The sequence below is a fragment of the Ursus americanus genome, chromosome 34 (assembly GCF_024610735.1).
Source record: "Ursus americanus isolate L20-20 chromosome 34, mUrsAme1.1.p, whole genome shotgun sequence".
Classification (NCBI taxonomy): domain Eukaryota; kingdom Metazoa; phylum Chordata; class Mammalia; order Carnivora; family Ursidae; genus Ursus; species Ursus americanus.
The window spans coordinates 23,638,617-23,654,033 of record NC_142160.1 but is presented as its reverse complement, the minus strand read 5'-3'; the positions used below and the strand labels follow the sequence as shown (position 1 = coordinate 23,654,033).

The window sequence follows — 15,417 nt, the reverse complement described above, 5'->3', positions numbered from 1 at the left end:
TATGAATACATTAATGTATTATATATATCTTAGTCCCTAGATTTAGGGATAGCACCAGCATATTTCCATCCCCTAGCTACAGTGTTGGGTTCCTAAAACATAAAGGCTTACAGTTATATTATTGTGCATTCAAATGATCTATTCCCAAATATACAGTGAGGTTTTTCCCCCCAAATCATTTCTCAAACAAGTAGTCCTTTTATTCTAGTCCTTACAAATTCTATCAGATCATGGAGGTAGGCCTTCAGTTGCCTTAATGTATTAATACATTAAGTAACAGATCTAATCGGAAGATGTGTTAAACTAGTAAAATTATATTACTCATCACAATTTTTAAAAACTTGTTTATATTTTAATATGGTTTCCTGTGTAATCTTATGCATTTTATTTTATGCATGTAAAAACATCATTCTAAGAAAAAGTCTCGTGGCTTCACTAGATTCCAAAGGGATCTGTGGCATAAGAAACGTGAGTCATTCTTGATTTAAGTGATAAGTCCTAAATTTCTTTCTTTTTTTTCTTTAAAGATTTTATTTATTCACTTGACAGAGAGAGAGAGACAGCCAGCAAGAGAGGGAACACAAGCAGGGGGAGTGAGAGAGGAAGAAGCAGGCTCCCAGCAGAGTAGGGAGCCCAATGAGGGGCTCGATCCCAGGACCCTGGGATCACGCCCTGAGCCGAAGGCAGATGCTTAACGACTGAGCCACCCAGGCGCCCCTAAGTGATAAGTCCTAAATTTTTATCTTCAATTCTGAGTTGGCTGCAGCTGCAGCCTCATGAATTCAGTTGCCTCCTTGACCCCTCCACAATGGGTGTCCAGTAGACATCTCAGCATCAGAAACAGAGAAATAAACTCAGGGGCTCCACACTAGCTACTCTTCCAGTCTCCACGTCGAATCGCTGGAACTCCAAGACCACCACCTCCAGAACAGCACTTGAAATTCTCTACTCAATGAGCTTCAGGAAAAATAACAAGTCGGGTGTTCCCCCACAAAAGGTAAGTTGATTCTTATTTTGAAGAATGGAGCACAAAAGGATTGGAATAGCTAGGATGAGCCTCTTCAGAAAATTTCCAAACCAGAAACTTCCCTTAGTAGTTACTAGGGATGAATTCCATCCCCACCCCCGGCCCCTGGAGTTGAAAATTCATATTGTCCATCTTTTTGCGGTCTTCCCTAGGATGGGACCAATCAGGGTGGGTAGGGCAGAGTGGAGGATGAAAGTAAACAGATCCTTTAAAATGGGTTTATCCACACCCAGCCAGTAGGACTCACAAGGCACTCTCAAAGGATATGAGGCATTATCATAGGTGAGCAGGGGAGCGAACCTGGCATCTGGCCCTCCCATCAGATCCACCAGGGAGGAGACACCAGAAAAGTATAGAGATCATCGGTGGCTCCCATGGTGGTACAGAAAACAGAACTTCCTTTCCTGAAATGCTTTTCTTTGTGTAACTCAACTAGTGTGTGATGGCTCATATTCTGAATTAGCCCCATGACCTTATTTGTATCTATATCCTTAAAGGTCAGTCTGGTTTGGGATTAATCGTTGACTATGAGCTCATTGAACAAATATTTCGTGAGGGGAGGGAAACTAATATTTACTGAGTGTGTGCTCCGTTCCAGGAACGATGCTGGGGGTTTTTAATGTGTGATATCATTTAATCCTCAATGAAATGTCAGATCTCTTGAGATTAATCCTGGATCATTGTCTCCTGTTCACTCTACATGCCTACATGCTGTCAACTCATGTTTGTACCTCCAGTGTGGCTTCTAAGGGCACATCCGAACTCACTAAATTCCCCTGTTCACTTCTCTGCTCAGATCCCCTATGAGAAGCCCAAATATCGCCAGGACTCTCCACACCCTGCCCAGGCAACCCCACAAAACTGCTAATCTCTAAGATTGCTTTTCTAAGTAAATGATAGCCAGATTACCTTTAAAGGTTCCATATTTTTTCCACATTGCCACTACCCCTTGCCCCAGCCACAAATGCTGGACTGACTCTCAAAATCCGTCCAACTGGTATCCCAGCTTCCAGTCCAGCCCCTTCACAGATCCATTCTCCCTCATTCAGAACTTCCCAGTGGCTTCTCATAGTTTCTTAGAACAGAATACAGATGTCTTAAGGGGAAACCCCAGACTTTGGCTTTCTTTTCTGTCACTCTAGCCACAAGGGTCTTGCAGGATCCAGATTCCATCCCATGTCAGGATTTTCCTTCCTCCACACCCATAGAGATAGACAAAGAGGAGTCTTTAGATTTGTTGCAATTTAATACTTTACAATCAGGTCCTGTCATTTGTTCTTAGGCTCTGATACCAGCTGTAGCTTTCAGGTTAGGTCCAAAGACGTTTTAATTTGGACACCCTGTTTTAAACCTCGATTTATATTTCATGTACATACTTTCAAACATACTCACAAATGGGATGATAGTATAAATATTGTTCTCCAACTTAATTTTTTTAATGTATTTTGCAGAATCCTTTTATATTGGATCTTACCGATGTGCTTTATTGTTTCTGTTGCTTACTCTTTCCTGGTATGAAACTACCATAATTCACATTTCCACTATAAGCTATTCTAATGTTTTTCTTTTATTAATGCTACAATGAACATCTTTGTACATGTGTCCCTGAGGACTTGAGTATTTCTGTAAGTCAGTATCCTACAAGTGGAACTCTGGAGCATATGAAATGAACATTTTAAATGTCCATCTCTTTGGTCTAGCTGCTCTGAACCCAAGTATTAGAGAGCACATGGTCTATTGTGCTTTGTAACAGGAGAGGAAAACTTGGAACAAAAATGCCCGGGCAGCAGCTGGAGATCAAAACGGGGCTAGGATGGGAGGAAGGGGCAAGAGAGGGCGATCTGAAAGACCGCTGGTGGTGGTGGGAGGGTGAACCCTCTGAGAGACACTACCTCTAGAGAAGCAGCGCCCTCCAAGGTTGGGAAGGGAAGAGAAGCACTGGAGGGAGTGAAGAGAACTCAGCAGAGTGTCCAGCAAAAAGCTGCACCATCAGTAGAGCCAGGGGCCAGGGAAGTTAAGGAGAATGGGACCTGAGGAAAGTTGCTTGCATTTGGCAAGGAGGGTTTTCCATAGAGCGGTCTCTAAATTCTTTTTTTTTTTCTCTCTCTCTCTCTCTCTCTATGCCTTATTCTTTTTTTAAAGTTTTTATTTAAATACCAGTAAGCTAAAATACAGTGTAATATTAGTTTCCGGTGTACAACTTCGTGATGGTCTGGATTCTTATCAAGGATGTCCCTGAGTGCGTGAATGCAGAGGTGAGTACCATTTATTGGCTGTTTACCCCTAAAGCCATCTAGGCCACCTCTGAGACAGAGAGGTCAAGGACTCCGCATTACAGGGCTGGTGAGGGGTTAAAGCCTCACCTGAACCACAGTACTCCCTCAACACAGGAAGCTCCCTGTGTCCCCTGAACTAGCTCAGATCACAGCACCAAAAGTGCTGAGTTAGCTAGTCTTCCCCACCCTATGAAGGGTGGAAGCGGGTATCCAGCACCTCCCGACCATTTTCACGTGGGGCTCAGGTCCCGCCCCTCCTGGCCATCCACGCAGACCACGCCCATCGGACACACCCACTCCGGGCCACACCCACAGTCAGCAGTGCGGAGGGGCCCATCCCAGCAAATGGATGAGTCTGGCTCACCTGGAAGCCTGACGGGTTCACTCACTTGTGTCACTTCAGGGTATTGGTCTCTCTGATGACGCTACTGTGGTTTGAGTGAGCGGATTAAGAGAAGAGCAATACGTGGGGGTGGTTTAATGTTTGGACTTCAGCGTGTCTACAGGGGCTGAACATTTGGCTTCACCACTTCTTAGCCAAGTAATGTGGACTCACTTGATGCCTCTGAGCCTATTTTCCTTGTCTGAAAAGAGAGGAAAATAATAGAACCTGCCTCAGGGTTATTGCGAGGATTAAATGAGATAATATATGTGGCGAGCTTAGGAAAATGCTTTTCATAGATGAATGAAAGCTGGGACCGGGGACTGGATGGAAAGGCAGTGCGGTTCAGAGGCTCAGAGCACGGACTCTGGATTTCGTCTGTCTGGGTTTGAACCCCGCTCTAACAGGGAACTAGCACGCTCTCTAATCCACCTGTACTTCAGCTGCCTCGTCGATGGGAATGGGATAATGAACAACACTACAGACTATTGTGAAGAGCCAGTAGGCAGTAGCGTCTAGAGCCATGGCTGGCACAGGGCACCACGAATGCATTGGCTGTCATTCAGTATTCTCTCTCCCGCCCTTAGAAGAGGAGCTAGGGCCTGATGGGCACCCTGCTTACTCAAAGACATGGTGAATTAATTATCTTTATAAGCATTATTAGAAAATGTCTTCTTTTAGTTCCTTATTTTGCACATTCATTCAGAAAATGTACTGAATTCTTATTATGCTAAGCAAAATAAGTCAGACAGAGAAAGACAAATACCATATGATTTCACTTATATGTGGAATCCAAAAATCAAAACAAATACGTAAACAAAACACTGAAACAGACCCATACATACAGAGAACAAACTGGCAGTTGCCAGAGGGGAGCAGGTGGAGGGATGGGCAAAATGCGGGAAGGGGAGTGGGAGATACAAGCCTCTATTTGTTTAAAAACAAAAAAAGTCCTGATTTCTTAACAATAAAAAAGTACTACCTTTGTTTGTCTGTTGTTAAGAACTCTTTCCTCACTGATGGAGAACTTCCGGAGTTCTCTGCCTAGATAGTTCTGGGCTCTGAGGGCGAAAAATTGAACACACAGTCTTTGCATTCAAGGCCATCATAGGCCAGGAGAGGAAATAAGGGAGGTAGGTAATTACTACAAAGTGCACTGAGCTCTGGGTATAATACTACTTTGCTATCTTGTTTAGTCCCCACGGTCACAAATAAATCCCAACATGCCACAGAGGGATGCATGATACAAATGAAATTAAATGAGGGACCATCCCATGTGAGCTGTAAAATTCTCCACACACGCCCTTCACTCCCTTTCGGCTTGGGAAGACCTCTGCATGTAGGCTTTCTTTGTGTTCCCTCCATTAATCTTGCTTTGGTTCTCTATATACAGAGCAAGAGTGCTGCCTTGTGTAAATCACTTAAGGTTTAGAGCCTCGCTCCAGTATAAAATGAAAATGCAGTATGGGGGGGTTGTGAAACTTGGAGGTGTGTAGCTAGGTGGGCTCACCTGGGAAGTGGGCAGATCCCAGGAGTCTGGCTTACGTCATCTAGGAAAGCCAGGAAGCATAACATAGGAGGGATCCCTCGAACAGGAAGCTTGAAGAGTAGGGGGAGCTTAGCTTGGCGAATTGGATGGGGAGAATGAAGGGGGGTGAGGAGGTGGAGCGTGACGTTCCCTCCAGAGAAGTTGATGAGCAAAGCAGGATGAGAAAGCTTAGTATGTTCTAGAGGCCATGGAACCAAATCATGCTGGAGAATGAAAGATAATGGAAAGTGGTAGGCAAGGACCAAGGCCTTCCTTATCTGGTTCAGGTGTCTTTTTCTGTGAGCACTGAGGAACCATCGAAGAATATTGAGCACGCGAGCAACATGATTAAATGTCCATGTATGAAACTCTTTTTGGGCAGTCACACGAAGATGAAGTAGACAAATAAGAATGAGAGGCAAGAAGTTGGCAAGGAAACTATGGCTCTGATTTAGGCTAGTATCTGAACAGGGCAGATGCCGAAGGATGGAAAGAAAGCAGGGATGGAGAGGAAAAACTGGCTGGGTGTGGATGTGAGAGCAAAATAACCAACCAAACTTTCCCTCAAGGTTCTGACTTGGGAAGCAGGGGGAAGGGCAATGCGACACACAGGTGAAAGAAAGCAGGAACTGGAACCTGTTTGGGGGGTTGATGTCAGTTTTAGTCACATGGAGCTGGAAGCACCTGTTGGAGCATCAGGTGGAGATGTCCAATGGGCAGTTTCCAAATATGGGTGTGGAGCACCCGCCACCTGCACCCTGGACTTCATCTGTGTCCTTCCCTCATTTCCTCCTACCCTCTCTGCACTGGTTCTTATGGGGTCATGGAGTCTTTTTTTTTTTTTTTTTTTAATGTGATGTTAGTCACCATACAGTACTTCATTTGTTTTCGATGTAGTGTTCCATGCTTCATTGTTTGCGTATAACACCCAGCGCTCCACGCAATAGGTGCCCTCCTTACTACCCTTCACCGGTATTCCCCATCTCCCCACCCCCCTCCCCACTGAAACCCTCAGTTTGTTTCCCAGAGTCCATAGCCTCTCATGGTTCTTCTCCCCCTCTGATTCCTGCCCTTCATTTTTCCCTACTTGCTTCTAATGTCCTCCATGCTATTCCTTATGTTCCACATACAAGTGAAATCATACGATAATTGTCTTTTTCTGCTTGACTCAGTTCACTTAGCATAATCCCCTCCAGTTCCATCCATGTCGATGCAAATGGTGGGTATGCATCCTGTCTAATGGCTGAGTAATTTTCCATCATATATATGGAACACATCTTCTTTATCCATTCGTCTGTTGAAGGACATCTCACCTCCTTCCACAGTTTAGGGTCATGGATTCTTAGGAATGATGAGAGCTCCAGACCCTTTCCCCAGGAAAACACATACGGACACATGTAGAAGAGACACCTGTTCTCTCCCTGTGCTTCTCCTTCACTCTCACACAATTACCGACCCAGGACATTTCTGACACCAGACATGGGGGTCCCCACACCAAGCAATTCTGTGACACCAGCTGGGTGTCCTACGATTTAACTCAATTCTGACACCATCTATCTGGATGTAGCATCAGATCCCACTCGGGCTAGGGCCCACAAGGCTGCCCCAACCCCCGGCCCCCCACACATACACTGCAGATGCCAGTCAGAAGTCTAGGTTGTCATCTGTGCTTCTGACCCACAGGCTCTAAATCAAAGGCTTCCACAACCCCCTCCCTGGGTTCAATTAATTGGCTAGAAGGCTCACAGGGCTCAGGAAAACAGTTTATTTACTATTTACATTTATTAGGACAAGAGAGGATAAACATCCAGAGAGAAGAGAGGCGTAGAGCAAGGTCAGTGGGAAGGGGTGCAGAGCTTCCATGCCCTCCCCATGCACGCTACTCTCCCTGCATGTCCATGTGTTCACCAGAAGCCTTCAGAACCCCGTACTATTGAGATTTTTACGGAGGCGTGATTGTACGCATGATTGATCAATAAATCCATTTTCAGCCCCTCTCCCCTCTCTGCTGAATGGGAGCTGGGGCTGAAAATTCCAAGCTTCAAATCATGGTCAGGTCTTTCTGGTGACCATCCCGCATCCAGGAGCCATCCAGGAGACCATCCAGAGTCACCTCAATCGAACAAAAGATACCCTTGATGTTCTTATCACTTAGGGATTTACACAGGTTTTTGGAGCTCTGTGCCAAGAACAGGGAACAAAACCCCAACAGCATATTTTTTTATTGAAGTCACAGTATCACAGCATGCATGCAAAATGTTTGGATGATCTCAGGAGAGCCTATGCATGGATCTCATCTGCGAAACTGAGTCACACACCCATGGCAGGGTAAAAGGAAGCCCTAGGGACACTACAAGGGTAGAGGAAGGGGAAACACAAAGGCATCTAAGAGGCTATGGCTAAAAGAGGAGGCACGAGAGAGGGGGGCCAAAGTGTGGAGCAACTGCACCCAGGGCGGACCAAGACCCAGCATCATCAGAACAAGGACTGCCAAGGGTTTATGGGCTTGCAAAGGGGAGTCGCTGCTGGTGTTGGTGAACATTCTGTAGTGTGACGAGTGAGGCACAAGGAAGGAAGAAATGACCTGCAGATGAAGTGGCTTTAACGAGTGCAGACTCTTCTCTCATTTGGGGTCTGATGAGATCTGAGGTCACTATTCACAGATGGCCATAGAGCCCCCTGCACGCCAGAACTGCCTCCCCCGGTGACAAATAACCAGTCATCACTATTGCTTTCAACAGCTCGAGTCTCTTAGGAAATGAAAGTCAGGTTTAAGATGAGAATACTTTGAAGAAAGAGTATGGAAACAGCAGTGAGTGGAGGAGAAAAACAAAAGCTATGGAGAGATGTGAGTTTCGGAGGGAATTATTGACTTGGTCTACGTGCGTGCATGAGCATTTTTCCTTTAAAGACGGAACCCTGAGTTATCTGCTTCCCTACTCTACATGTGAAATCAGAAATTAATAAACATGCTGGGAGTGTCATTGCACTTAAGAGGCAATATACAAAGAAGATATAATTTCCTCTCAGCAAAGGTAGTAGAAATGTATTTGGTTGGGGTGCCTGGGTGGCTCAGTCGGTTAGGCATCTGCCTTCGGCTCGGGTCATGATCCCAGGATCCTGGGATCGAGTCCCACATCGGGATCCCTGCTCAGCGAGGGCCAGCTTCTCCCTCTGCCTCTGTGCTCCCTCTCCCTCTGCTTGTGTGTGCGTGCGTGCTCTCTCTCTGTCAAATAAATAAATAAAATCTTAAAAAAAAAAAAAGAAATGCATTTGGTTTACAAACTAATTGAAGGAGAAAAAAACTTTACTCAGCTTCAAGACAGGCATGCACTTAAATACTCCACATCTGCAGGGAGGCTAACCCACTGCACACGTAGATAGCAAGGGTTATCGTTGAAGATCGATGATAACCAACAAGGAAACAATTTTGAAAGAAAAAAAAAAAAAAAGCCTTGTTGTATAGGAGGGTGTGAAAACAGCCTTGTGTCTTGCTTCTTGGAATTCATGCTTCCCGCTTATACATTACTAATTCTTCCTGGAACCACAAGGAAGGACCTTTTTTTCCTTCAATGTCACTGAGGGAATCAAGTAAATGCTCGAGGCGTCTACACTGCCGGCCTTGCCTGCATGCCTAGCTCATGGTCTCGTGGTTCACTCCACACACAGGCCCACATAGAGGGAGTCTTAGGGCCTCAGCAGAACTTCTTTAATCAAGACTGCAAGATTTCTTTGCAGCTATAAAATCCTAGGAATCTTCTGCTGATTAATTTATAATTACTTCTCATTCGATTCTTAATTTTAGGAAGAGGAACAGGCAACACTCCAATAGCCCTTCGCTATGCGCCGAGCACGAGTCTATGTGCTTTCCATATAAACTCACTCAATCTTTATAACACGAGAAGAGAGACTGGCTGAGTCACTGGCCAAGGTCACACAGCTAATCAGTAACAGAGCTGGAACTGAAGCCAGGTAACCTGTTCTTCACCAGCACCACCACCTCATTCTAATCTATATGCTTACCATACAGAAAATGCAAGAGTAAAATAAGAAACCACCATGCTCCCACCAGTCAGCACTGACTACTAACATTTAATCCAATTTCAGCCAATTCGTGCTATGACATTTCTTCATCGGAGAATCAAAACAGTGCACAGACAACTCTTGTGAAGGACCCCATGGCCACCGGCCCATCCTTCCTCCTCGTGCTCTGCAATTATTGTCACGACAGTAACTCATTCTTCCCATCTGAGTTGTTGGTGCCACGGGCACTTACAGGTAATATGGTCCCCTTTGCTGTCACGTGATTGCTGCCTGTCTCTTGCTTAAGGAACACACCTTTACTGGCACCTGACTGCTTCCTGTCTCCTGTTTAAGGAACTCGACTCTGCCCCCCTCCCACTCCGAAAACCCTGCACTCCTTCACTGCCCTCGAAATGCCATTATCGAACTGAAGACTGAGATAAAACTGAAGTACAGTGTCTAATAGGGCTCCACCTGGAGAACAGGTTTTAAGGCTCAGGCGGATTGTGTGGAAGAATATTCAGGCAGGACAGGGGAGAGGCAAGGAGTACTTCTACAAGATGCTTAAAGAGCTGGGCTTCTGTCTCTGCCCCCGAGGCTGCCGACCACAGCCTCCCCCATCTCGGGCCACAGCGACTCCATTCAGGAGCTCAGGCGAAGTTCTCGCCATGATCTTCAGCTCTTTCTCCCGAATTCCATGTCCCACAGCTCAGGTCAGAGATCTGTGTTTTGTTCACTGATGACTTCCAGGTATCTAGAAGAGTGCCTAGGTCGGGGTAAGCTCTCAGTAAATATTTGTGAGGGAGCTGAAGGGGCTAAAGGCAGACAGGAAACAGCAGGGGAAAGCCCAACTCTTAAAGGCAGAAGGCTGGGTTGGATTGTCTGGGCAAAACTCGACCTGCTGTGTAGTGTGGACACATATTACGCATACTTACATCAGGCCTCGCCCACGCTCTCAAACAGCCCTGGTGTTTCTCTGGCTCAACACAGTCTTGGGCAGAGACAAGTGAATATACCCATTTTACAGGCTGCAGACGTTAAGCCCATACTTCATAAAAGCAACCAATATCCATGCTGATAACCCAGGATTTTCGAACAACGAAGATAATATGTGCCAAATATTAACTGTATGCCAGGTACTGTTGTAAGTGCTGGAGATGCATCAATGAGCAAAACAAAGACCTCTGCCCTCCCGGAGCTTACAGTCTAGCCGGGAAGCAGGCTATCAGCATAGTCAATAAGTACGTTGGACTATTTTATAAGGGGCGAAGTGCAAGGAAGTTTTCTTCTGGAACAAGAATTATGATCATTAAGAAGATTAAAGGATTTAATAAACAGATAACTATTCACTAAATACTGGAAGGAGTAGAATCAGGTCAGCCCTCAGCTTTGTTTTGGAAAACTTAAGAAAATTAGGTCGGTGTGCCATCCCCCTGAGCGGGAGAACCATCACATTTTATCTTACATATATTGTGCCCTTGGTTTCAGAGCATAGTCATGCTGAATAACACCTTCCTACCTGGTCTGTGTCATCTTTCTCCCTCATATGCTGCCAATGTGTTGCACCATCCGCTCTGCCCACCTCTTTTCTAGGCTCATGATCAGGAAACTGAGGATCAGAGCACTTGAGTGACTTGCTCAGGGCCTGCAGGTGGGCTAATGGCAGGAGAATCGGGAGCCCATGTTCCGATACCTCTATACGTTCTCGAATTATCCCCTGTTGGAAGTGTAGAATCCATGGGCCGGACTGGGGTGGGTGAGGGGAGAGAGGAGATCCAGAGAGATAGGTGTAGTTCTTATGGCTATGGTATTCATTTACTAGGAAACAATTATTTGCAATAAAATAAAACTAACTTATTGAGCATTGTATGGTCTAACCCTTGTCCAACATTTCACAAATATTCTTATTAGATCCTCACAAAACCCTAAGAAGTCTAGGAAACCGAGGCTCTGAGATGTTGCATCAAGATCCCAACCTAGAAGTGGGGGAATCGGGAGGAGAACCCGGCTGTCTCATTTCAGAGCTCTTGAGAAAAAAGAAACCCAAACATACATATGCAAAAAGAGAAGTGATAATACATATTTCATATTATCCCACATCAGAGGCTCATAATAGGCTGGTGGACCCACTTTAAAAAATGGTAGAGGGCACCTGGGTGGTTCAGTCGGCTAAGCGTCCGACTCCTGATTTCGGCTCAGGTCATGATCTGGGGCACCTCACCAACTACCCACCAAATAATTTAATGCCAACCAATCATCCTTACTCAAGGGGTCTCCAAATCAGACCTTTTGAATCTTATCACTCCTCTTATATTTGCTGCTGGCATTGTTATATAAAGTATAGCTCCTCGTCACCTGGGCTATTTCATTACCCTGAAATGCAATCTCTACCAGACAATATAAACGTTTACTTTTCCCCTTAACTACTTTCACAGTAAGGAATTAATCCTGCTTAAGAGACCGCAAATATGAGAGGTGTTTTCTAGAGTTTTCTTTTTTAAAAATCATTATGGACTCGTGAATTTTCATGTATTTGATGTCCTTCCACAATAAACATTGTTCTTTTTGATGTTAAAATCACCTTGACTTGGACTCCTTCTGATGCCCTTTTCAGATCACTCCTTCAGATACAAACTCAGTCAGGCTTAAAAGCTTCCTTGTTTCCAGCACAAGTTTCAGGTGTACCTGTCCAGTTCCTTTCAGGGCGATAGCCTTTAGAAGCCAAGATCCAGGCCCTAAGAGCTCCTACATAACTCCTCTCTGCTGCCCCCAGGGAGGGTCCTGTCCTGGAGAGGAGATTCTATGGTGCACAAGACAGTCAGGGTCCTTGACGAGAGTTGGGCTAGCTAGAGGACTCAGACGTTTGAGACAGCTCACTGGGGAGCTGAGGACCGAGCAATGTGAAAGAACCAGTCCAAGTTCAAGTGAAAATTCTCTAAGGCCAGTCTGGGGGGCCAGGAAGATTTGTGAACAAGGATGACAAAGAGAACAAGATGAGTCAAGGCCCAGACGTTTCTGCCCTGTTCCTCCGCCAACAGAGAATAATGGTGAACAATATCTCAGTGCATGCAATCCTCAGAAGAGAAAGCTGGGAATAGGATTTCTTTTTTTTTTTTCTTTTAGTCCTTAAAATTTGCATGGAATCAATGATTAGAAGTTACCTGGAATTTTTTTTATAAGTTTTGACAAGTTTTGAATCCTGCTAATCGATATTAACAAAGCAAATGATAAGTAACAGACTAAAGTTAACAGAAGAACTCAGAAACTGAGGTTTTCTTGCCTGATTTTACCTGGTCTTGACAATTTGTGATTGTGATTGTTACAATGCCTATGTAGAATATAGTCCTTTTCTGCTCATAAATTGTTTTGAGCACGGTAGATCGAATAGAATAAAATACCAATATTTCCCAGTGTTCCCATATAATACTACAACTTCCAGATGTTCTAGCATCCGGTTCAAGAGACCCAACACCATCTCAAGCTTCTGCCAATATGTGAATAATAGGGTAGTGATGGGTAAGGCTGAAAATGTATGTGAGCTCAAGATGTCATTTAAACATTTCCTTTCACACTCAGAGCAAATGTTAGAACAACTTACAGCATTTGGGGGTACATCCTTAAGTTCTTTAAATTCAATGTCACTGATTTGAAATTTCATGTCACTGTTGGCATTTCTGTAATCATGAGCCATACCACTTGACCGAGTCATGACAAATCTTACCATTTTATGGATGTGTTGTATAAGAGGAAACCCCTATACCAAAAATCTTAACCTCCATCAATAACAGAATTTTTTATGTTGTTATTAATAAATTCATCCCAACTCTGAACTCAAATGATAAAATGTGTATGGAATCTGCATTTAACCACATAGGAGGAAATGTGTGGGATAATATATAGATTCAAAGACTTAAAATATATATATGAGGGCTTCTGGGGGTGGTGAGCAGCAGGTCAGTAGCTGAACGTGTCAGCAAGCACTTAGCCCTGTCAGCTAGGTCTACTTCCTCCAAGTGAGACATGAGGCCTTTGACTCAGAATATCCTCAGTGTTACGTGGCTGTTGAACCCATTTCACAAGAGAAGATTGCAACGAGAGAGCCCTCATCAGCCAGGGTGGGAAACCATTGCTCAACATCAGTTGAACTGCAAGCCTTCCATTCCTAGACCTTGAAAGTTCCTACCAGGCATACAAGTACAAGGCGCACACCAACCTGCTTAGCATGCATCCAAGTGCAAGGCCACATCAGCCTGCCTACCCTGCATCCAAGTGCAAGGTCCACACCATCCCATATATCACAATTCCGCTGAATGTCTCACAACAGAGCTCTGAGGCCAGCATGGCCCACCTACACTACAAATGGATCCCTGAGGAAGACAGCCATGTGGCTGACATTAGCTCAGGGAAAGGGGAGGCAAGTGAGGTTCTGGTCCGCTGCAAGGCTAAGATCTCCTGTTCACCCATCATCTGCATGGCTTAGCTTATGAAGACCAAGTAGCTTTCCTGAAAGAGGCCTTATATTATTACATCAAGCAGAGTCTCACCCAACTTTGGCCTCATGGGCCAGGTCCTGCAGGATGAATCTGGGATCCTGCCTTCCACCCCCACCCCCAAGCTCCCTCCAAGCAAGGGGAGGCAGCTGGCTCCTCATTTACAGACCATTTGCAGTCACTGAGCCCTGATGTGCAGAGATGCCAGGGCGCACACCCTACTTCAGTACCCTACCCGCCGATGGGAGTCCATGGGCACGGACACATCCTGCCAAAGCTAGGGTGGGGGAGGGGCACCTGGGTGGCTCTATCCATTAAGCGTATGCTTTTGGCTCAGGTCGTCTCAGGTCATGATCCCAAGGGTCCTGGGATCGAGCCCATCTTCCAACTCCCTGCTCAGCAGGGAATCTGCTTCTCTCTCTCCTCCCCTCTCTTGCTCTCTCTCTCTCTCTCACTACCTTTGTCTCTCTGTCTCTCAAATAAATAAATAAAATCTTTTTTTAAAAACAATAAAGCTGGGATTCAGCCCAGCCCCAAGAGCAACTGTGATTTTCTTTCTAGCTCATGTACATTTCATACCTGTGCCATGCTAAAGACCTCACTCTGTTCCCCTACCCCAGCGGGAGAGCGAGCAGTCACCAGGCTTGCAGATAAACTTCAGACTAACCTCTGGGGAAGGCTCTTGGGGCCGAAGGAAGGCCAGGCCATCATGAGAGCACAGTAAGTACTGACTCCTGCACTTCCAGACCCCCCGCCTTCTCACAGCTGCCCAATCACTGCACCTCAGTGTTCCCCTTTTCACTGGGAGCAGAGATAATAAGTACATGCAGCAACAGGGAAGACAGCAGCTGCTAGACCATGAGAAAAGACAGGCACAAATCCAATTCATTTTGAAGGAAGCAGTATTTCCATCTTAGTTTTTAACACTGGCAGCCTCAGTGTCTTTCTCTGTTGCTTCAGGACATACGTTGATCGCCACCCAAGAAAGTAACCCTACAGGGTTTGTAGGGACACCATATATCTGCTGATTTGATCCCTCAAATTGTTTGAGGCTCCCTCTTGAGTCCAACAGAGGCAGTTGGTTCAAGTAGCAAGACACTGACATCCTGAGTTTCCCTTTCCCTATAGGTTCTTCCCTGACCTTGACCTTCAGCGTGATTCTTACTCCCACTTGAACATTTCTCCTTGCACAACTCCTCAAAGGCATTCTCTGTCATTTGAAAAATGATCTTCAGACCATAGACCAAAAATCACCCCTTTGAGGTGGTGTCAGTGGGCGCCAAGAGAAAAAGGGTAACTTACTGCGTACTGTGGAGTACTGTGTTTTCCAGGTCAGTGGTGCTGAAAACAGCAATGACCGGTTTCCTCAGCTTGTGGTCCTTCTGTGCTTGTCCCATCTCTTGTGACGTGCGTGTTTGCTTCCCTGCCCCTGGGGGATGTCTTCAAGCTATTGACTCCTGGCATTCGCACATTTCACAAGGTGGTACTGCTTTTTTATCTGTAGGTTATTTCTCCGGGAGAAAAGGCAGCGATTTCCTAAAATCCATATGAATGGGAAGAAAAGCACTGTTTTTGATTCTTGGTTACTATAGGGCAAAATAAAAATAGTTCAAGAGGAAATATATATATATATTTATATATAAATTAACCATTTCATTGTCCACATACATAACAGGCGAAATTTATACATT

The 15,417-nt window shown here is 45.2% G+C and overlaps 1 pseudogene; it reads left to right on the top strand.

Moving 5' to 3' along the window:
- The first annotated feature begins 3,234 nt into the window (after positions 1–3,234).
- Positions 3,235–15,318, top strand: LOC123781450 (dual specificity protein phosphatase 5-like; annotated as a pseudogene).
- Positions 15,319–15,417: the final 99 nt, after the last annotated feature.